Source organism: Mixophyes fleayi, chromosome 8 (assembly GCF_038048845.1).
Source record: "Mixophyes fleayi isolate aMixFle1 chromosome 8, aMixFle1.hap1, whole genome shotgun sequence".
NCBI lineage: Eukaryota > Metazoa > Chordata > Amphibia > Anura > Limnodynastidae > Mixophyes > Mixophyes fleayi.
The window spans coordinates 126,629,349-126,652,182 of record NC_134409.1 but is presented as its reverse complement, the minus strand read 5'-3'; positions in this window follow the sequence as shown (position 1 = coordinate 126,652,182).

Sequence of the window (22,834 nt, the reverse complement as noted above, 5' to 3'; positions counted from 1 at the left end):
AGTCCGCGCACAGTCGGATGGATGCAAGGTAGCGTGTCCCGTTCATTATATTCGGCGGTCAGCGTGTCTGACCACCCCCTTTGCTCCCAACCTATCAGAGTCACACTTCCTCTATTTAAACTGGGCTCTCTCACCATTAGGGTGCCAGAGTGTCAGGTCTCCTGTCTTCAGCACTATTGGTTTTTTGCTGTCTACTGTTCCCTTGGTTTGGACCAGCTTCACCCTGACTACTCTTCTGGATTGTGCCTGCTTTTCCACTGCCCGTTGTGAGCTCGGTTTATCTGACTACTCTCCTTGATTGAGATTACATTTGTCTGTCTGTTGTGACCTCGGCTTGTCTGACTGCACTCTGGTTCATCCTTTGGTACAGCCTCCTCCTGATTTGGATAAGAGCCGGACCGTCCTGACCACCCTTCTACATCACTACACTGGTAACTGTCCTGGAGGACCGTGACCTGCGCACTCCTTGCAGCCAAGTCCTTGCGAGAGTCCCTGGTGAATACCAGGGGTGCGCTAGACTGCGCATCTCCATGTTGAGTAGCAAAACTACCAGTCAGTGGTTCCTGCTTATTCAAGGCCCTGACAGGCACCGGGATGCACATTCCAAGCTGCAATTTCACAAAAGTTTGCGCAGAATGCTCAAAGTAAGCGTGCGCCTATGTATAGGGATGTCAGTCAAATAGGCACACACGAGCAAAGTCAAATGTGTGTGTCCGCTATTTTGAACTTAGTTGATACCATGTAATGGGAGCTATCAACTGTGACAAATTGTGAACTTGGGGCCTGATTCTTTAAGGATCTTAACTTAAGAAACTTCTTATTTAAGTCTCCTGTACAAATAAGCTATCAAGTATTTGTGTGCTACATGATAAAACAGTCAGTATTTAACTTATGTGCAAAACAGAACACTAATTTGCACCCCTTGCATTGTAACATGCTTTTGTCCAGGAGTCTTAAATAAGAAGTTTTTTAAGTTAAGATCCTTAATAAATCAGGCCCTTGGTGATCAAAATTGGGGATAGGGCAGTGGTGGGAGTAGGGGTGCCTACGGTGGAATGCCATACCGCCACTTCTCTTACTGCCTTCATTGTGAAACTAATAGATTAAAGTCATTTACATTTCCATTACATTTTTCATGTCGCCACGTCTAAATTTTCAACCACTAGGATAGGGTATATCAAGATTGGAACCTGTTAGTGATGACCAAGGAAGATCATCTGAGACAGACCCGCACCTTGTGATTTGTGATTGTGATTAGTGCTTAACTAGTCCCCCGTACAGCCACCGTCTTCCCCAGCTCTTCTTTGGGATGTCCTACATTAGGCTGGGTACACACTACAGGTTTTTCAGCCAAACACCCGATAAATGACCCTGTGTGGCTCGAAATCGCATTAGTTTGTATACTTACACGATAAACGACAGTCCAAAGTACTGATCATTGTTTCATTAGATTCTTCAACAGAATTATAAATCTCGTTCTAACCGCCTTCCGATCCTGCAGTGTGTATGAACTCACGACCAATTGATCAACCAACAGTTCCTCAAACAGCGACTCATTTCTGGGTCTGTATATTTAAATTTCTGATGTTGTCACTACCATACCCACGTGGAGCAGTGTCAGAGTGTCAGTCAAATGGGAATAATGTGTTTTTAGTGGAGAAGCAATATTATACTTGTTTTACACGCTCCATATGACATTTATCTGTTCCTGTATGCAAGTGTATACAATATGTGTTCTTACCACATGAAAAAATAAATATTCTCATTAAACTATCACTATTATACAGCAGGATCGTAACTCCCAACTGTCCCCGCAGTCAAGACAAAGTCCTGTATTTATGTATATGTGTAGATAGATAGATAGATAGATAGATAGAAAGATAGATATGAGATAAATAGATAGATAGATAATAGATAGATAGATAGATAGATAGATAGATAGATAGATAGATAGATAGATATGAGATAGATAGATAGATAGATAGATATGAGATAGAAAGATAGATAGATAGATAGATAGATATGAGATAGATAGATAGATATATAGATATGAGATAGATAGATAGATAGATAGATAGATAGATAGATAGATAGATAGATATGAGATAGATGGATAGATATGAGATAGATAGATAGATAGATAGATAGATAGATAGATAGATATGAGATAGATAGATAGATAGATATGAGATAGATAGATAGATAGATAGATAGATATGAGATAGATAAATAGATAGATAGATAGATAGATAGATAGATATGAGATAAATAGATAGATAGATAGATAGATATGAGATAGATAGATAGATAGATATGAGATAGATAGATAGATAGATAGATAGATAGATAGATAGATAGATAGATAGATATGAGATAGATAGATAGATATGAGATAAATAGATAGATAGATAGATATGAGATAGATGGATAGATATGAGATAGATAGATAGATATATAGATAGATATGAGATAGATAGATAGATAATAGATATATAGATAGATAGATAGATAGATAGATAGATAGGTAGATAGATATGAGATAGATAGATAGATAGATAGATAGATAGATAGATATGAGATAGATAGATAGATATGAGATAGATGGATAGATATGAGATAGATAGATAGATAGATAGATAGATAGATATGAGATAGATAGATAGATAGATAGATAGATAGATAGATAGATAGATAGGAGATAGATGGATAGATATGAGATAGATAGATAGATAGATATGAGATAGATAGATAGATAGATAGATAGATAGATAGATATGAGATAGATAGATATGAGATAGATGGATAGATATGAGATAGATAGATAGATAGATAGATAGATAGATAGATAGATAGATAGATAGATATGAGATAGATAGATAGATAGATAGATAGATAGATAGATAGATAGATAGATATGAGATAGATAGATAGATAGATAGATAGACAGGCAGACATACCAATATGTACAGCATTGTGCAAAAATTTTTAGGCAGGTGTGGAAAAAATGCTGCAAAGTAAGAATGCTTTAAAAAAATGGAAGTGTCAATAGTTTATTTTATCAATTAACAAAATGTAAAGTGAACGAACAAAAGAGAAATCTAAATCAAATCAATATTGATAGTTTATTTTTAATCGATACAAAATAAACTATTAACACTTCTATTTTTGAACGCACTTTTACTTTGCAGAATTTTTTCAACACCTGCCTAAAGCGTTTGCACAGTATTGTACATATACTTATATTTATCTATACAGCATAGGGGGGAATTCAATTCGGAGCCACGTGCCACCGGACATCACCGTGATAATCGGCTTCACATTTTACCCCTGACTACAGTAAGGAATGTCATCTAATTTTCCTGTAGACCATCATGGACCGTTACAGAGGCACGAAATTCCCCCATGACGTACTTTATAAATAAAAAGAATACTCTGCAAATAATTCTAATGTCACAATGGTAACAGTACAAAAACATGCCTAAAGTGTATCAAAGAAATAAACATGAGTAGGAATTAACACAGAAATAAATACTTTTAATTATAAATAACAGACAATTAAATAAATCAAGCCCAATTTTAAACGGAAGCATAAACATTAAGAATTACTTTTACTCACAGCTATGAACATTTTAATTTAATTTAGGACTGAGAATGTCTGACGCATACAAAGCAAAACATATAAACAAGGTTCCTTGATTCTCAGATTGCTTTTATACATTCCTGTAAGCCACGAGTTTGGAATAAATTGAAATAAAGTTGCTATTGAACACTGTTGTCAGTAAAAGCCTTTCAAAATATCCACATAGTCTACCTCCTTAATTTCCTTGAGAGTTATTGATGAAGTACTGTAGGTAACAGCAATCACGCTTTTAGAGAAGTAGTTTTTTTGGAGGAGGGAAGATGGATGTGAAAATGTATCAATTATTTAATCAAATGTGAAATTCCCTGCATTGTGCCTTTCAATATTAAGCAGCAGAAATGATTCTAGCAGTTCTTAGCCAATCATTGATCTTAAGTGATTCTTTTTTACTATTTAATTCTGTGAAAAGAAATCTTAGAAGATACCCGAGTACAAGCTAATGTAAGAAGAATTTTGTGCACTGCAAACATCATCATCATCATCATCACCATTTATTTATATAGCGCCACTGATTCCGCAGCGCTGTACAGAGAACTCATTCACATCAGTCCCTGCCCCATTGGAGCTTACAGTCTAAATTCCCTAACACACACAATTTTTGATAGCAACCAATTAACCTAACAGTATGTTTTTGGAGTGTGGGAGGAAACCGGAGCACCTGGAGGAAACCCACGCAGACACAGGGAGAACATACAAACTCCACACAGATAAGGCCATGGTCTGGAATTGAACTCATGACCCCAGCATTGTGAGGCAGAAGTGCTAACCACTTCGCCACCGTGCTGCAAACAGATTTATATATGCAGCAAAAGTGTAAATCGTGTCGGTAGCTGGACCAGCATAGGCAAACCGAGGGGGAGGGGGGTTCCTATTGCCTGGAAAACCCCCTCCAAACCTGGGGCACTGTATAATTGAGGTGGCTGGACCCTGCTCCCGCTTCACACAGCTCTGCTTGAAAATGGAGAGCTGAGTGCACCTAACAGTAGTGCATGCAGTATTGCCCATGTATATTATGGGGATAGGAAGAGTTGGAGAGCAGCCAAAAACTGTCTAAAATTACAGCCACGCCCCCATGCATGCTGGTCACGCCCACTGCATTGTCAGTAACGCAACGGTGACCTAGGCTGGCGGGGGACACACTGTGCGCTGTATTAGACAGTAATAGGTGCCGCTATCTATATTCAGAGCAGAGAGGAGAAGGGGGTCAGGAAGTGTTAAGACAAAGGGTAGTGGTTGGCACCCACAGGTATAGGGGGAACATCGGGGAATTCTCAGTATCTTGGTGGGCCAGTACCACACTGGCTGCCACATGTAAATATTTCGGGCCAATGGTGATTATTTGCAGTATTAATCTTATTCCTACTGGTCCCTGTGTTTTTCTCCTCTAACACAGCATGATGCATGGATAGAAGGAGAGGCCATAATATGTAAATGAGTAATACGCAAAAATGTAATCACTGTCTGACAACTGTAGGAATTACAGCAGGAGATGTAACCCAATAAATATAGCATAAAAGTAATAATAACAACCCACACTTCTGTTTTTAAACAGCCCAAAATATATCAGATATACCATGAAATTGCCTATAATCTGGCACTGAAGCCCCCCCCATCAGAGATAAAGATCTGTCCATGATTTTCAGCTCACCTCTGCACAAGGATAGTGATGGGTAGTGCGGACATGGCAAATCACAGTTATGCTTGTAATGAAATGACTGCATGGCTCTTTCAGTTGCTATTGCTACATCTAAGCCTCAGCCACTGTTATACTTTAGAGTAGGGACTTCTACGGTTATAGTGCAGAGACTGACCCATATGGCAAATGTCCCCTTCGTCATTCTGCTCCTCTCTCTAACTCAGACCTCAGAAATCTTTTCCATCACTCAAACCTTACAAATCCTTCTCATTCAATCAAAACCTTGCTAACAATTATCCTTGATCAGAAGCTTCCAAATTCATGGACCCTCACCCAGATAATTTTCTTTGCTGAAGTCTTTCAAGTCTTCTGCCATATTTACGCTTACGAAAGCATCTACTTATCCCAACACGTGTCCTTTGACCCAAATATTCCCAGATCACGCCTTAAAATATTGTCCTTTATCTAAGCCTACTCAAAGTCATTCATTCATTCTTATCTTTCCAAACCTTTACCTTCAAACCTTCTTAAATCCAACCATTCACACAAACCCCATGTCTTTCTCACAAATATCCCAACCCATTTCCTTCATCTAAACCTTCTCCTTCCTCCAAATCTTCTTAAACTCTTTTCTTCACTAAAAATCTTCATCCTTCTCCTTTCACGTGTTGCAAAGTGAAGCTTTGATACCAGGTAGAAACATTAATTTCAGTCAAGGAGAACTCAACCCTACTCTATGTCAATATGAGCATAATGATCATCAACAGTGGGGAGAAGAATTTTAGTTTAGGAACACCTTCCATTCAGTAAAGAACCATGCACGTTATTGTTCATGTGAAGATATGTATTGTTCTAGAGTCTAGAAACGTTCTAGATTTGTAGCTTGGGTGTAAAGGAAGCATGCTAAGTCCTTGGACACGTATAGTTGTTGGTTTGACTTTTCACAGTTATCTGTTGCAGAAAAGAACCTCGCAGGTGGAAGCAGAGAAGACAAATGTACAGAAAAGTTGTCTCAGAAACACAAAACGCCACAGAGCCCGGATATGGGAGACGAATCCTTCCAGGAGACCAACCAGGAAAAGAACATGCGTCTTGTTACTTACTCTTCAAATGAAGAGTGCAGCAAAATCCTTTCCTACAAGGAAGCAAAGCAGAATATAGCTCACCAAACAGATAATGAAGGTATATTTAGAGAACTTGGGATGGCGGGGGACACAGCAGTTTGCATTTTAAGTGATCTCGATAATCACCTTGAGATGTTTCACTGTTCATTTTTGTATTATAACAAATGGTTTCATGCAGTGCATAACTTTAGTATGCTTACATGGTCTATACTTCTTTATTGAAGGACACTGTACGGAGTCACTCATAGCCTACAATGGTTGATACGAGACACAGGGTATAGAGTAAACGCAAAATGGGAGTAATTTTTTTTTCTTAAAGAGCACAGAATACAAGGAGATTTCCACTCGTATGCAACTCTGCATCTACAGCAGTTGCACCCGGTATATGATAAGTCGTGATTATCAGTGTATATTTGAGCCTAAAACAGAAGCAAATAATACGTCTCCTACCAGGCGTATACGTGTGTTTCTGCAAGTCTGCATGAGCTGCGTTTGCGTGATCGCGCCTTTTTTGGGGGTACTTTTTGGAACCACCGATTGATACATATCAGGCTTTGTATTGATACCAGGGCTGAAAGTCAGGATGGCGTTTTTTAATGTGGCGCCTTTTAAAACTGAGGTCTTCAGTTTGCTCTTTCATACATCCGCAGTTTTGGAACTGCTCCCCAAAATATCAACGAAAAACGCAATTTTCAAAAACCGCTGTTGATACATTTCCCCCCCTGGTGTGATTGTTTTCAGAAAACAATCTTAAATCATACCTATGTGTGTAGCCAAATCGGACATTGGTCTTGTGGTGCATGCTTTTGACCGTCAGGATTGATCCTTTTGTGGCTAGGACAAAAGACCTGCTTTAAAGACACCATTGTAACTAAAGCACTGACCTAAGCTTAGCTGTTTAAATATATGCATATTTTACAACAAGGGGTAGATTTATCAAACTTTCTACAAAGGAAAAGTGGAGGTGTTGCCCATAGCAACCAATCATATTCTAGCTATCATTTTCTTGTACATTATAGAAAATGATAATTTGCGTTTGATTGGCTGCTATGAGCAAACCTCCACTTTTCCTTTGTACACAGTTTGATAAATCTACCAACAAAAGGCAAAAATTAATAAGAAACATTACAAATCATATATTGTTGGTGATGTATTTTAAAGAATTGTTAAGCTCTTCTAAACCACCAATATATATATATGTACTAGGTCTTGTATACTATAAAATTAGTCTTAAATCAGTAAGAGGATTGGGAGCCTCAGCAGTCTTAGAACAATCTTTGTGGTAAACTTATTTTTGCACCAGATAAAGAAATGCCTAGATGCCTAATTATCACGATCAATTATTTATGTGTACTTCCACTCTATAAAACAAGATAAAAAGGCTCACATATGCAGATTTCATAAAACGCGCAGCATCCATTAGTAAAGTTCATGGTGTATGGCTTGATGAGGCTTTAAAAGCATTTTTATAACCCATCACAGAGCTGCATGCTAGAACGTTATGATTAAAACATTGTGCTTTGTTGGTAATCCCAGTCCAAAATATGAATGTATTATGCTGAGACTGTCTATTCTATTATGTGTACCCAAGGAAGAGCCAAGTACAACTGGATTAAACGAAAAACTGTATGTTTTAATAAAGCAATTCACATACGTAACACCTCGAAGCAAAGCGTCAACTTTCCTCAATCGAGTTTCAGATAAGTGTAAATGTAACAATCCGCATCTAGAAAAAGCGGTGTTAATTGCACCATGGGCTGCTGGTTAATATGATTACATTTCCTGCGTAATATGTTATATATTTCATACAATTAAATGTGTTACTGTAAACCAACAAAGCCTTTTCATTTGGATAATTTTTCAGCACATGTGCTAAATAAAAAAAAGGTGCAATGTTAAATGCACAGGTCACAAATTAATGGATTTGGTGAATCGAACTTAAAGTACAAAGCTTTTATTTGTTATTTCTTTTTAATCAGTCTTGACTCAAACTTCTCGTATGTTTGCGCAAAGTATTTATGGCATATAGTTGGTTATGCCACCCAGGGGCTGGACTCTGCATGGGCGGGCCACACTGCTCAGAAGAGGTAGCCTCAGGGGGTGATGTGGGGGCCCTGAGGGCTTAAGAGTAGGTGAACACTGGCATTGATGGGTGTAGGAACCAGGGGGGCAGAGGGGGCAGTTGCCCCCCCACCATGATTTCTGTTAAAGACTGTGTTTTGCCCACCCCATGAGCTTCTACACAAAAGCCTTCATGCTGCTTTCTGAAGTCATGGTATCTGTTCTATACTTGTGAAACTTTAAATGATAGATTGTCTTAGTATAACTACCAAATGTTCTTTAATATAGATTGATTTAGTAGAGATTTAATACAGATTGATTGATTTGTTTATTTAAAAAAACTCTAGCTTTCATTTTGTAGAAAGTACTAAATAAAGGAAAGCTAGAATCTGATTGGTTGCTATAGGCAACATTCCCACTTTTTCAAACCCGCTGTTTAGTAAATCTAGCCCTAAATGTCACATTCATAAAATTTTTATAAATAACCTGTATTAATGATAAACAACTACTCACTTTACTTTTACCCTGAATTCCGCGCGGGGCGTCCAGTAACAAACATGAGATATAGCAATTTAAATTTATAGCACAGACCATAACCAGTGAGGCAGTGACTAGAGATTTAAAAATGCTCCCAATCAATTGAGATTAGGCTGTCAACGAAATCTCAAAAAAAAGTATTTTAATGACCAGTCCAGGAGCAAGTCCAGGAGGCCTAGCCGGAATTTGGGAGTCTCCCAGACATTCCAGGAGAGTTGGCAAGTATGACATAGGGCCAGCGCCAATGGTTAAGGAGTGCCTAAAACACCGAATGCGTGACATAATGTCATTTATCCAGTGTCCCACGGCGCCCCCACATGGAGGTGACATGAGGGGGGAGAAGACAGTATCCTCTTACATGTGAAGCTGTCGGCTTAGTCTCCTCCTCAATATCAGTGTTGAGCTAAGAGAGTGGCGCCTGGCTATGATGTCACAGCCCCGCGCCTCACTCCAAGTCTGACGAGCAGAGATTTCCACCCTACTTCCTGTCTGCTTCGCTAAGAAAGCAGACAGGAACTGTTCCCAGTTTTACAGCTTAGCACACAGGATTTTTCAAACATGAGATAGCCCCAAGAGCCCCAAGGGCTGCGAGCAAAAGTCAGCGTTAAAACCACCATACTAACACTAATACTGCGCACTTTTACCGTAGAAGTGCGCAGGCCGCATTATTGCTAGAATAACGCGGCTGAATTGAATTGGCCCATAAACAACATAAACAATAGAATTTATCTATCTTTCTAACAGCTATTGTACTATCTGGTAATTCATATTAATAATAATATTTATTTAATAATAATAGAATAAAGTTTTGGCCAACCCAAAAATGAACATAGGATTGGGAGTATTTGTATATCTACAGCCACTGTAACAGCTGCTGTGAAACGAGATACCAAGCGCAAGAAAAAGGGCCTCCAAGCCCTATAGTAGTCCTTGGCATGTTACCCCCCTATGAAACTTTTTGTATGTATTAAGCATATTATATACAGAGGATTTCTGAAAAAACGAGCAAGCCCAACTTATCTTTTCTTTTCTTTACTTATCTTCTCCCTCCAGGTGAATGCGCCTCTCTTATCCTGGCATGCTTGTTCTGCCACTTCTGCGACTTCTTGCTTATGTTACCCAATGCGTGCGAAAACTTGATGACCAGCATATGCTGCCCGTCTCACAGGTATTACCACACCTCTGATGAGGAACAATCTAATAATGACTGCAACTGCAACTGTGACTTTGACTGCGGAATGTTCGACGCGTGCCAAGAATCAAGCGAATGTCTAGAACTTGCCATGGAAATTTCAGAAGTTTGCTATCACTGAATTTAAGTGACTTTCCCTCATAAATCTGCTTTACCTTATTTTGCTACAAAAGATGATTTTTTTTTTAGCCATCAAAATGTATGCAACTTCTGTTCAAATATTTAGGATTCTTCTTCCACTTTCTTTATTAAACCATCTTCATTTGTTTTGTTTTTTTATATGGTATGTGTGAAAACCTGATTGCTCTAGACATCTATGAAACCTTTGTCTATGCCCTGAAAGGTATTGTAAAATCTAGAAGTGCTTGCTAGGAAATGGACAGGGCAATAATAGCGGTGTTATATAAACAGTAATAATTAAAGCGGTGGGTTATAGCTGTCTTGAATACATTAAGTCACAATGGGAGGAGCTAATGATAGAGTGGATGGGACTAATATCAGTTAAATTGTTCATGACTTGCACATGTGTATAAACATTTGCCTATTTTAGATATTGTTTCCTATCCAACGTTGCTTAAACAATGTCCTTAGCCTAAAATTTGTTTCTAAAAAAAACTCTGTGTATATGACTTGTAATACATTACTGTATTACACTATTCTTCAAAGTGTTTGTCAAATTTTACCAGCATTGATCATTAACTTTTGCAGTTGAAGTGATATTGAGGTCTGGCCAAAATTTTTAAACAGAGCCAAATTTACATGATTGGAGTTAATAGGCACACAAAGCTTGATGCCCCATGTCCCCTCTCCCCTCCATCCACTAACAAACCTCTTTCACACAGAGCATGGAAGGGTTGGAAAAGTGCATTGCAGGATCCTATAGCAAAACTTGTCGAGCCCCCTCAAGCAGGTGCAAACCCTGCACCCATGGTAGTTCCACCACTTTTCCATAGCCTTGCAGATTGTAGTAGAAAAACCCTGCACAATTCATGTCCCTCAGATCCACCTCCCCACAGCCAGTTAAAAGAACATTTCCCAATCTCAGTTACACATTTTCTTATCCTTAAGTTCACTTTTCTTTGTCAGTGAAAGAGAGAAATAGTGCAGCTATTTTGCACAAGCAAAGAGACACCTCTAAGTTTACACCTACTGTCTCTGTTTGAAAGTGTACGAAATTACAGTAACAACCTTTAATATGTTAAATATATGCAAATATAGAATAAATAGGCGAGAAAAACACGCCATCTTTTTTTTTGCTCAGTGTTCTTTAGGACCTAGAAAGAGAAGCAAATAAAATGTGTCTCCACTTCCATATTGGCCAAACATAGAATGGCAGCAATCTTCAACAATAGCTTTGTCTATTAGGAATGTTTCAACATTACGTCCCACCTTCCCCTTCAGTATGGCCCTTAAATAAGAATTCTTCTTTGGTTCTGATCTAATCAGCTTTTCAATCCTACCTACTACATCATCTGGTGATGCTAAATGAAAGACCCCAATGTACCTGGGGGGTTGGGGTTTGCTTACTACTGGGGACATTCGTGTTTCAGTGCTAATCAAATCTTTCATCAGGAAAACATTTAATATGTAACAATAATTAATAATGGGTTAAAAAAACAGTCATCATCATCATCATTTATTTATAACGTGTCACAAGGTGGGACAGTCACTATAACAAATAAAAAACAAATTATACATAAAAAACAAAACAACTACATACGACAGTGATGAAGAAGGCTCTGAGGTGAGACTAGAAGATACACTATACAGATTAGAAGATTCTAACAGTAGCACGATCACAGAGGTCCGAAAATGAGCTGTAACCTGGCATGTTCTGCTTCAATAGTTTAACATTTTAATATGTCAGCAGTATTTTAGTAAGTGACTGCAATCTGTGGGATGTCTTTTGTTGGTTGCTTAGGGTGGTGGCACTGGAGAGAATGCTCCAACGCCCTTTACTTTCAAACAGAATACCACGAGGTAGCCACAAAAGCTGCTTTGGAGTCACACCTGAATGATCATCATCATCACCATTTATTTATATAGCGCCACTAATTCTGCAGCGCTGTACAGAGAACTCATTCACATCAGTCCCTGCCCCATTGGACCTTACAGTCTAAAATCCCTAACACACACACACACAGACAGAGAGAGAGAGAGAGAGAGACTAGGGTCAATTTTAATAGCAGTCAATTAACCTACAAATATGTTTTTGTGTTGGACGAAAGCGGAGCACCCGGAGGAAACCCACACAAACACGGGGAGAACATACAAACTCCACACAGATAAGGCCATGGTCAGGAATTGAACTCATGACCCCAGTGCTGTAAGGCAGAAGTGCTAACCACTGAGCCACGTTGCTGCCCACTATTTCACTATTTCCTAATGAATGGATCGGCTTCATTCTCATAAATATTGGGTCATGCCACAAAAATGGCTACTTCCATTGTGTGTAGTCGACAGGTACAGGAAAATTTTAAAGTCGCTTAGTGAGATTTAATAAAAAAAAAACACAAATCCATCAAGTTAATCCTTTCATAAATTATACAGGTGTTGATCCAGTATAAGGCAAAACAAGACCCCCAATGTGATCATTGCCAACTCAGCCTCACAGGGGGAATGGATAAAACATTTATACACACGTTCTGTCAACACTCCCTTCTAAATCCAGTTCTGGCAAAGTAAATAAGTGAAATACATTAGAAATCATGTTGTTTGATATTTCAGCAGATGTTCCTTAAAACATCTCTTGTGAATTTGGAATCGCGGGCTGTTTAATGGATGGCGCTGGTAATTATTCTTGCTTAGATAATCAGATGGCTTCATCAATAGCCCAGAGAAGCTTTGGATGCTTAATACATATATTCAGAATGTTTTTAGTTAAATTCTAAACAGTAAAAATAGGAAAAGACAGTTGTTGTTTGGAGTCTGCAATGTACTTATATGTAAAACAAAGATTAAAAAAGACAGTATTATGGGATCTAGGGCAGCAATGTCAACTCTGTTATTTAACAGAGCAAAACATATTGGCACAGGACATAAAGGGCAAGCATATGGCAGAACAGCACAGTGCAGAGTGATAGAAAAAAATGCATCTAACATAGTTCTCTGATTATTATAGCTCTGAACATAGGAAATACTTGCCAACCTTTTGAACTGACCCTCCTGGACTTCCCAGAGGGGGTATGGGCGGAGGGAACAGGGCTTGACGAATTGCGTTAGTTTAGCCCCCCCCCCCCCGTATCATATTGATGCGTAAACGTCATTTTACAGCAGGGGCGGAGCCCAAATGACACAATTCCCTGAGAATCGCGTCAATGCAGCTCTAATTCTGCCCACTTCACTAGGAACTGGCAGATGCGAGAGGATGCCTTACTCTCCCGCAAGTCCAGGAGGCCTAGCCGGAATTCGGGAGTCTCCCAGACATTCCAGGAGAGCTAGCAAGTATGACATAGGGCCAGCGCCAATGGTTAAGGAGTGCCTAAAACACCGAATGCGTGACATAATGTCCTTTATCCAGTGTCCCACGGCGCCCCCACATGGAGGTGACATGAGGGGGGAGAAGACAGTAACCTCTTACATGTGAAGCTGTCGGCTTAGTCTCCTCCTCAATATCAGTGTTGAGCTGGGAGTGTGGCGCCTGGCTGTGATGTCACAGCCCCGCGCCTCACTCCAAGTCTGACGAGCAGAGATTTCCACCCTACTTCCTGTCTGCTTCGCTAAGAAAGCAGACAGGAACTGTTCCCAGTTTTACAGCTTAGCACACAGGATTTTTCTCCACCTGATATCAACCAAGCCGTGTCTTATACTTTTACTGCGATGCAATTGCACCACTTTGGCGAATCAGGTGAATTCCTAGGTGCTCTTCAAGATATTTGACGCAAATCCTGAAACATAGGAAAGCGACTCAAAATAAAGACGGCCCATCTGTCTCTTCAAACACATAAGTGATATATGTACTAAAGATAGCCCGCTGCCTCTGCCTCAATTAAAAACAAATGTAAACACTCTAAATTAATAAGGAGGATTGCCCTAAAGTAGAAGTAGTTTGGAACTTTTGGGGCTAGATTTACTAAGCTGCGGGTTTGAAAAAGTCGAGATGTTGCCTATAGCAACCAATCAGATTCTAGCATTCATTTATTTAGTGCTTTCTACAAAATGACAGCTAGAATCTGATTGGTTGCTATAGGCAACATCCCCACTTTTTCAAACCCGCAGCTTAGTAAATCTAGCCCTTGGTGTGATAATTTTACTGTGTTCACCCTGTGCATGTTCCAGCCCACAAATGTAGGTGCACCCCCATTTACAGGGGTGTTTCCAAAGACGGTGTACACATTGAAATGCACCAGGCAGACAATAAGATTCATAGAAGCAGAGGGAACCATAATGGAGGCGGCCATTGTTGGCTGAACCAACATTCATGAGCATAGAACTGATCATTTCACTAGGTGCCGGAGTCTTATGAATATTGCCCATTATTATTACTAAGCTTTAGCTAAAGAACGTCACATTAGGTCCGCAGCGCCATACAGAGGAAACTGTGCGGAACTGTCTCAGTGATGTCACTGGTTCCTCGTGATTTGATTGGCTGCATGCTTCTGAAGATTGGTTTATCCCACAAAATGTCTGAGACTTTTTAAATCTTCTCCTGGCAGGGTTTAAATGCATTATAAGGTTTAATATTTGTGTTTAGTTTAGAAATGCATGTGAGTATTATATATAGGATATGCATAGCTAAAGTATATTTTAGTGAAATATAAAGGCAGACCATGCTGACTTCGAAAGGGACTCATTTTCCTGGATTTACAGTGAACAGAAAATTCGTAGAAAAAGCTAATATACTATTACACAACAAGGAAATAACTGAATATTTTTTAGTCATTGTGACATACAGATTGATGGATTTGAACTTGCTACCAAATCGATGTAAAAATGAATTTCTTAAACAATGTTTGCTATTGATGTTAATTTGCCATTGCTTATATTTCTCTCCATAAAACTACTGTGATCAACTTTTATAAGACTTTTTGACATGAAATAAAGAAATAAAATACGCCTGAATTTTTTTTTTTTTTTTTTTAATGAATGGAAATAAAATAACGTAATAAAAATGGAAAATAAATCCTCCTGGTTTTTTTTCTTATCCTTGTAATATGTATCCACGTTTTTTTTTTTTCCATAATTCATTTTGAAACATACATTGGTATACTTAGCACTAAATAAAATCCCCGTAAATGTTCTTTATTTTGGAAAACTAGAGAAGGAGAAAAATAATTGTGGAAAATGAATAGTGAATGATTTCAGCCTATACAAAACGTCCCACCTAATAAATTAATATTGTGTACCTGTGGATATTCACTGGAGGATTTAACTCCCGTTCTTCCATTGTGAGAACTGAGTTAACTCATCGAGGGTTGACCTGCTGGCATTTGTTCCTCATTTAAAAGCCTTACAGAGAGAAGGTCGCAGCAAGCCAGAAACTTTGGCATTTGCAGCAAAAATGTCAAAATACCTGCGAAATGTAGAAATGTACTTTTCTGCTCTCAGCCAAACGTTTTACAGTCACTCTGTGAGTACGTTGATGCAAAGATTATTTATAAGACTTAAATTTTGGCAACTAACATATGCACAAACTATATAATTACCAGGTGTGTTCTGTTGGCCTCAAATTATGCTTGGTAGAAGACGTGTTGCTTCAAATAAGCATGAGTGTTATTTAATACTTGATATAACTGGTACTTTTATGGTCTATTAATAACTTTTAAATACAAGTTGAGCATTAGCAACTATTTGCAGACAAAGTTACAAGTGTCTGAGTCTGACTATGTCTGGGAAGACATCCAAATCTACCTTATGTAATTACTGGGACCCTACCTCAACAGAACTGCAGACAATGTGCGGATATTTCGTCCTATCGAATGCCTGGTGATTGAGGATGGTGAGGGTTATTATTAATGTGATATTATTATAGTAAGCGGTCAGATTATAAAGTATGTGTTTGACAATGTATTTTTTTAAGCTGCTTATAGACAATTTATACTAGGAAAACAGTCGTCTCTATACATTGCTTATTTGTTTAATATGACAGAGGTTGTAAAAAGGTGAAATTGGTCAAGGTCACTTTGTCTTTCGGGAAAGAAGGAAGTCACTTAGGGTTATATTTACTAAACTGCGGGTTTGAAAACATGGTAATGTTGCCTATAGCAACCAATCAGATTCTAGCTGTCATTTTGTAGAATGCACTAAAAAAATGAAAGCTAGAATCTGATTGGTTGCTATAGGCAACATCTCGACTTTTTCAATTACACAGTTTAATGAATATACCCCTTAGTCATTAAAGGTGTTTTTACATCTTCAGATTAAGGAACTCTTTAAGCTTCTACATGCTATACTGCTATGCTTACTAAATACATTGCTGATTTTTTTAGCATCCATCAGCTTTTCAGTAATGTCTTTATATAATCAGGAAGTGTTGTTTATGGTTGTTGCATGGGACATGATGCAAAGCTACTCTCTGGATACAATTGTCTCTAACACAGAAAGCACAGCAGAAATTTGTCGTGTCCCAGGGCAATGAATTTGCCTGATGATATAAAGACATGGCTATAAAACATAGAAGAAAATCAGAATGATAAAGTAATATAATTAAGAAATGTAGCAGGAGGACATGTAGAAGACAACAGCTGAAAGTACTCTGTGCAAAATCCCTAAAGACAATGGGCCTGATTCAGAGTGGGGTATAGGTCAATTTGCATAGTGCATATTGCGCAAAATTGCTTTGCACATGCCCAGAAAATGAGATTACGTATATGCGCCTATGTATGACTTGCGCAATTTTAATGCCAGCTAGGAAAACACAGGTGTCTACATTTACTAGCAGGATATAAGCACTGAACAAGTTCACAATATAATTCTATGTTTTATTTATCTGTGCTCATTTTCAATAAATCTTTATTAATGCACACTGAGTAAGTGTATTTACACTTTTGAAAGTCCTCTATTAGCATGTGTGTGGTCATGCCCAAGAAGGAGCCACTTGAAATCTATCAGATAATTTTTATGCATTTCCAAGCATCCAATCAGTGTTTAATCCCTGTTGCCCTGTGTGTGATTCAGCTGCACAGGCTGATGGTCAAAAGGATAAAACTATTCAATATAGCTAACCTGTGTGAGCGGCCAAATTGGGAAAATTATTGACCCTAAGGTTGAGCGGCAGAATTGTGTTACCAGAATTTACTGGATACAGACAGAGCTTACAGTCATTGCTGCCCTAGGCCAGTGCCCACAGCATGGTAGCGAGACCCTTAACAAACAAATATCTTGACAACAGAATAACCATACCAAGTAAGTGATATACAATATATTAAGTAGCACTTGCAATACTGCTCTCACACACTAGAATATAGTATTAATATTAACATTTATTTATATGGCGCCAGCATATTCCGTAGCGCTTTGCTATTGGAAACAAACACAGTAATAAGACGAGACTCGGTATTACAGACAGACGTAGAGGTAAGTGGGCCCAGCTCACAAGCACAATCTATAGGACAATGGGAATTCCATACATGAGGTAAAGTATATATTGCATATTGGTCCAGCCAGATTGCAAAGGTAGAAAATGTTTAGTGTCTATATGATCCGGTCACAAAGCGATTCTGGTCAGGGGGTCAGAGGGTTGAATGAGCATAGATAGAACACATGCAAGTCTTATGTGAACTGTGTAGAGGGTGGTAATAGGGTACCCTAAAGAGGTTAACTAATATCAGGCAACTTGCCCAATATTTTAGGGTGTGTGGCCTGAAAATTACAACGTGACCAATAATATTTTCACCAAAATCAATTGGATTATTGCGGTAAAAGCGTTTGCAGTATGACCACTATCTGTGTGTGCAGTCATCTACTGACCATATTAACAGATCCTAGAGACGCTGAAAGTGATCTAGAAGTTCTCCCCGAAGGTCGTAAGAGCTGGACACCGTCCACATGTGTGTGGTCAAGTTGGGCCATCTTAAGTAAGGATAACTACAGTCGTACATCTGTTATAACATTTTTGAATATTGTCTGACTATCTAATTAAAGGTATCTAGTAAATGGACGTTGGTTACAGCACAATATCACTACACACGTATAGTAATATAGAACCATAAAAACACTGTAGCTAAATGTAACGACCTGTATAGTTTTAGAATGGGCCGCTTGGAACACTGGTGCATCATTCCCAAGATTGCTACAGAGCTATTCCATCACATACTCAACTTTTACCACTGAATTAGGAGTTATACTGTATATGCAAGCAACCAAGTCTATGGGCAAGCGCTCTGTGCCAACGATATCACAAACTACAGTATAGTAAACAAAACTGAAAGGGCAAAAAAAAATGGTCGTCAGTAATTTGTTGGATCCTATTTTCTTAGTTGATTTATTTGTAGCTCTATGAACATTAGTCTATTTATTTACTCTCCCCGTCAAAATATCAGTTCCTTAATAACCCCGATCACCATCAGATACAGATCTAAAATGTATTTGTACTGTCGCCTTAGATTTATCATAACTCAAATAAATTACACTCAATTTCCCGTAGCCAGGTCATAAACAGCTAATGTAACATTACTCATCCACCTCACACACATCCCTCCCATAAGCCACTGCTTCGGCACTGATTAAATGGCTGGATTTTATTTTGAGCAAGCACAGCCAGTCAGGAAAGATGTCAGCTGACCTATTAAAGCAAAGTAACCAGGTCCCGTATCGGACTATCCTACTCAACCATGGGGTATATTTACTAAACTGCAGGTTTGGAAAAAGTGGAGATGTTGCCTATAGCAACCAATCAGATTCTAGCTGTCATTTTGTAGAATGCACGAAATAAATGAAAGCTAGAATCTGATTGGTTGCTATAGGCAGTCTAGTAAATATACCCCCATGAGTTCAAGGCAGGGGTGAATACTGACCAGTCCTAGAAGATATGAACAGGACTAAAGATACCTCTCTAATATGGACACAATCTTTTTGCCCTTCATCTAGCATGTTTGGGAAGTACACTTTCGGCATACACAACAAAGAAGGAGAAGTTGTACTATGCAGAAAAAAATCTTTCACACATGCGTCCGCTCCAACATTTCTTCCCAAATTATGTCCAAAAGGTGACGGGGGCTCTCAAAAAAGTCTGTGATCAAGATGGAGCCTGTGTTGGGAACTGGGCACCTAAATAGATTTTCCACGCCATTCCGGGGTTCAAATGGACAATAAAATAAATGTGTATTGTGGCAGCTGAATCCTTATGACAGGAATGTGATACGGAAGCATTTTGGAAGATTACGATAATATTAGCGACAGATTTGACTAAACACTGGGTATCAAAACTATATCTTTAGTATTAACACTGTGCCCTATATGTCGCTAAGCAATCTATACACATATAGTTCCTCTGTTCCCCTGCCACTTGCCTAGTTTACCACAGTGTCATGGACGGCACTGCACACAGCGGTCCTGAATCATTAAGGAGCGTAAAGGTCGATATGTACCGTATTTTGCGTAAAATCACTGTGTGCAACCCCAGAACTGGACTATACGCCCACGAGCGCAGCAACAGCCAATTCTTCTTCGAGCTCAAAGGACCATTATGACAGACCTCAACTTCATGGGCGGTATGGGGAAGGGACTGGGCAGCACGGTGGCTCAGTGGTTAGCACCTCTGCCTCACAGCACTGGGGTCATGAGTTCAATTCCCAAGCATGGTCTTATCTGTGAGGAGTTTGTATGTTCTCCCCATGTTTGCGTGGGTTTCCTCCAGGTGCTCCGGTTTTCTCCCACACTCCAAAAACATACTGGTAGGTTAATTGGCTGCTATCAAAATTGACCCTAGTCTCTCTCTCTCTCTATGTCGGTCTGTCTGTGTGTATGTATGTTAGGGAATGTAGACTGTAAGCTCCAATAGGGCAGGGACTGATGTGAGTGAGATTCAAGCTTTGGGCTTCTCTAAGGTACGTGTTTTTCTGGCGAATCACTTGCACCAGCCAGAGGTTGGTTGTCAGTGCTGATTACTAGTGATGACAGCTGTGTATACATGCTAGAACATGTGTTTGCAATCAGGGGCAACAGTAAAAATGCATTTAATGTACAGTAGACATTAATAATATAATGATACATGTATTTAATGGAGAAAAAATGGGGGACTTTTTATGTTTTATCATTAATGACTATGGGCCTGATTCATTAAGGAAAGTTAAGAAAAAGATTGAGTAAGTTTTACTTTTCTGGACAAAACCATGTTACAATGCAAGGGGTGCAAATTAGTTTATTATTTTGCACATAAGGAAAATACTGGCTGTTTTTTCATGTAGCACACTAATACTTGAGATCTTATTTGGACACTGAAATTCAAAGTTGATCTAGGACATGCCCTACCTGAAATATAAATCTGCCATCACATTTTAAATTTACCTACACCTCCAATGCAACATGGATTTGCCTTACTTACTTACTTTTGCTTAACTTTCTTTAATGAATCAGGCCCTATATTATTAACATTGATGATCATTATATTCCACATATGTATTGGACGTATCTTGTTGGGTGTTTTGTCTGGCAAAGTAGAGTGCACCTAGACCCATGTTCAACAAGAGATGTGTAAGCGCGATTTCCGTGCCATTAAAAGAAGAAAACACAGTTCACGTTCTTATTGCGTGTCTTACTGAATCAGGCCCAACGTCTCTGCAATAGTAGGTCCCAGAAATTGTGCAATTCGTGTTATTTACACACAAATCTCAGATGTGTCTGTCATGCATTTGCTCGCACCTCGCCCACACTCCGATTCTCAGCTTTGCCTAATGGAAAAATCATTTTTCCAACACAGGAACGGACTGTTTATCAAATTGATTGTTGTCAATAGATGGAAGAGTTCCAGGACATAGTCAGCAATGTATTATCCTCAAACTCTATAGTACAATCAAAGAGAACTAGACGGATATAGGGGGTGATGAGTAAAAATGACGTTCCCAAGAAAATATTTGCAAGAACAGATATACCTTAAAGGCAAATATAGACAACACATGAATAATAATCTTACCATTCTAAAGCACTCCTGTATATGCTAGTGCTATATAAATACATGTTATTACTACATACCCCATCTGCTCTACAACGACTCACCCCTCTACAGTGTTAGTAATGGTGCTTCTCCAGGAAGCTGCTGCTTGTGAGGAGACAGGTTGGGAAATTATCAAACATATTATTTAGTTATTTAAAAGCACTGGTAGTACAGTACTATTAGTCTGCAGTTAGGAGTGTAAATGAACTGAACCATACAATCACTGGCGAATGAGAAAATACATATCTATTATTATATATTTAGGGGCAGATTTATTAAATCTTCTGAAAAGGAATCGTGGTTGTGTAAATTATAACAACCAATCAGTTTCTAGCTATCATTTTCTACAATGCACTAGATAAATGATAGCTATAATCTGATTGGTTGCTATGGGCAATGCCTCCACAATCCTTTTTAGAAGCCTCCCACCTCTGCCTCTGTCAGTTCATCACACAGCTTAAAGCAGCAATCCCACATAAAAAAAAAATTCTTTAAATGGCAAGTTAACTACCTTAGATATTCCTTGTTCTAAGCTATCGTCCTATGCATCAGTATCTTCTTTCCAATTCTTCCATGGATGGTAAACAAGTATGGCTGCTCCATGGTCACAGCTCTTGGCATGTCATGTGATGACAGAGGGGGGAGAAGGAGGATGTTACAGTGTAGACAGAGATCAGAGGGGTGTTCCAACACCTCTCTGCTCACTACATCATGGGCCACATGACTGTGGTTGCCATGGCAGTCCCTTACACTGCAAAGAGTTATGAATCATTAATATTAATGAAGGCTAATTGATTAAAAAAAATGTGTCTGGAGTGGCACACAGCATGTCAGCATTGTTAGATATCTATGTTGGAGAAATCATCATTTCTAGCCTTCGAACAACCCTGCCACAGCAATCCCAATCCAACGTTCTGCCTCATGGTGGGAGAAAAGGAATAAATAACAGCGAAAAGCTAACAAGCCCAGTGCTGCCCCTACTGGCCATTAAGAAGCACAGATTTCCTACATTGGTATTGGTTCCTTTAAGTAACATTTTAGCAACAGCTGAATAAACATTTCTAGCGCCATATTGGTTCTATGTCTGAGTCACTTCTAATCTCCTTTGTGCCCGCAGCTCCTGGATTGTTGTGATGGCATATTTTGTGGGTATACTTTTTTAACCCTCCTCCCACACACACATATAAACAGGCTAGAGCAGGGTTTCCCAAACCCAGTCCTCAGGGCTCCCTAACAGTGCAGGTTTTCCGGATCAAATGTGACATAATTAGGACCACCTGTGGATCTGTTACAATGTGTCAGTCAGTAATGAATACACCTGTGCTCCAGCAAGGAGATCTGGAAAACCTGCACTGTTAGGGAGCCCTGAGGACTGGGTTTGGGAAACACTGGGTTAGAGTAATCCAGGCTGCTCAGTGCTCAATGGCCCTAGGTTTCCTAATGGATGATCATTCCAGTCCTGATCACGTGGGAATAGAAGATGTTGGAAATTGTTAAAATTAGCATGTATTAAACTAAGGTGGAAGAAAAATTGGATATGTGCATTATAGGA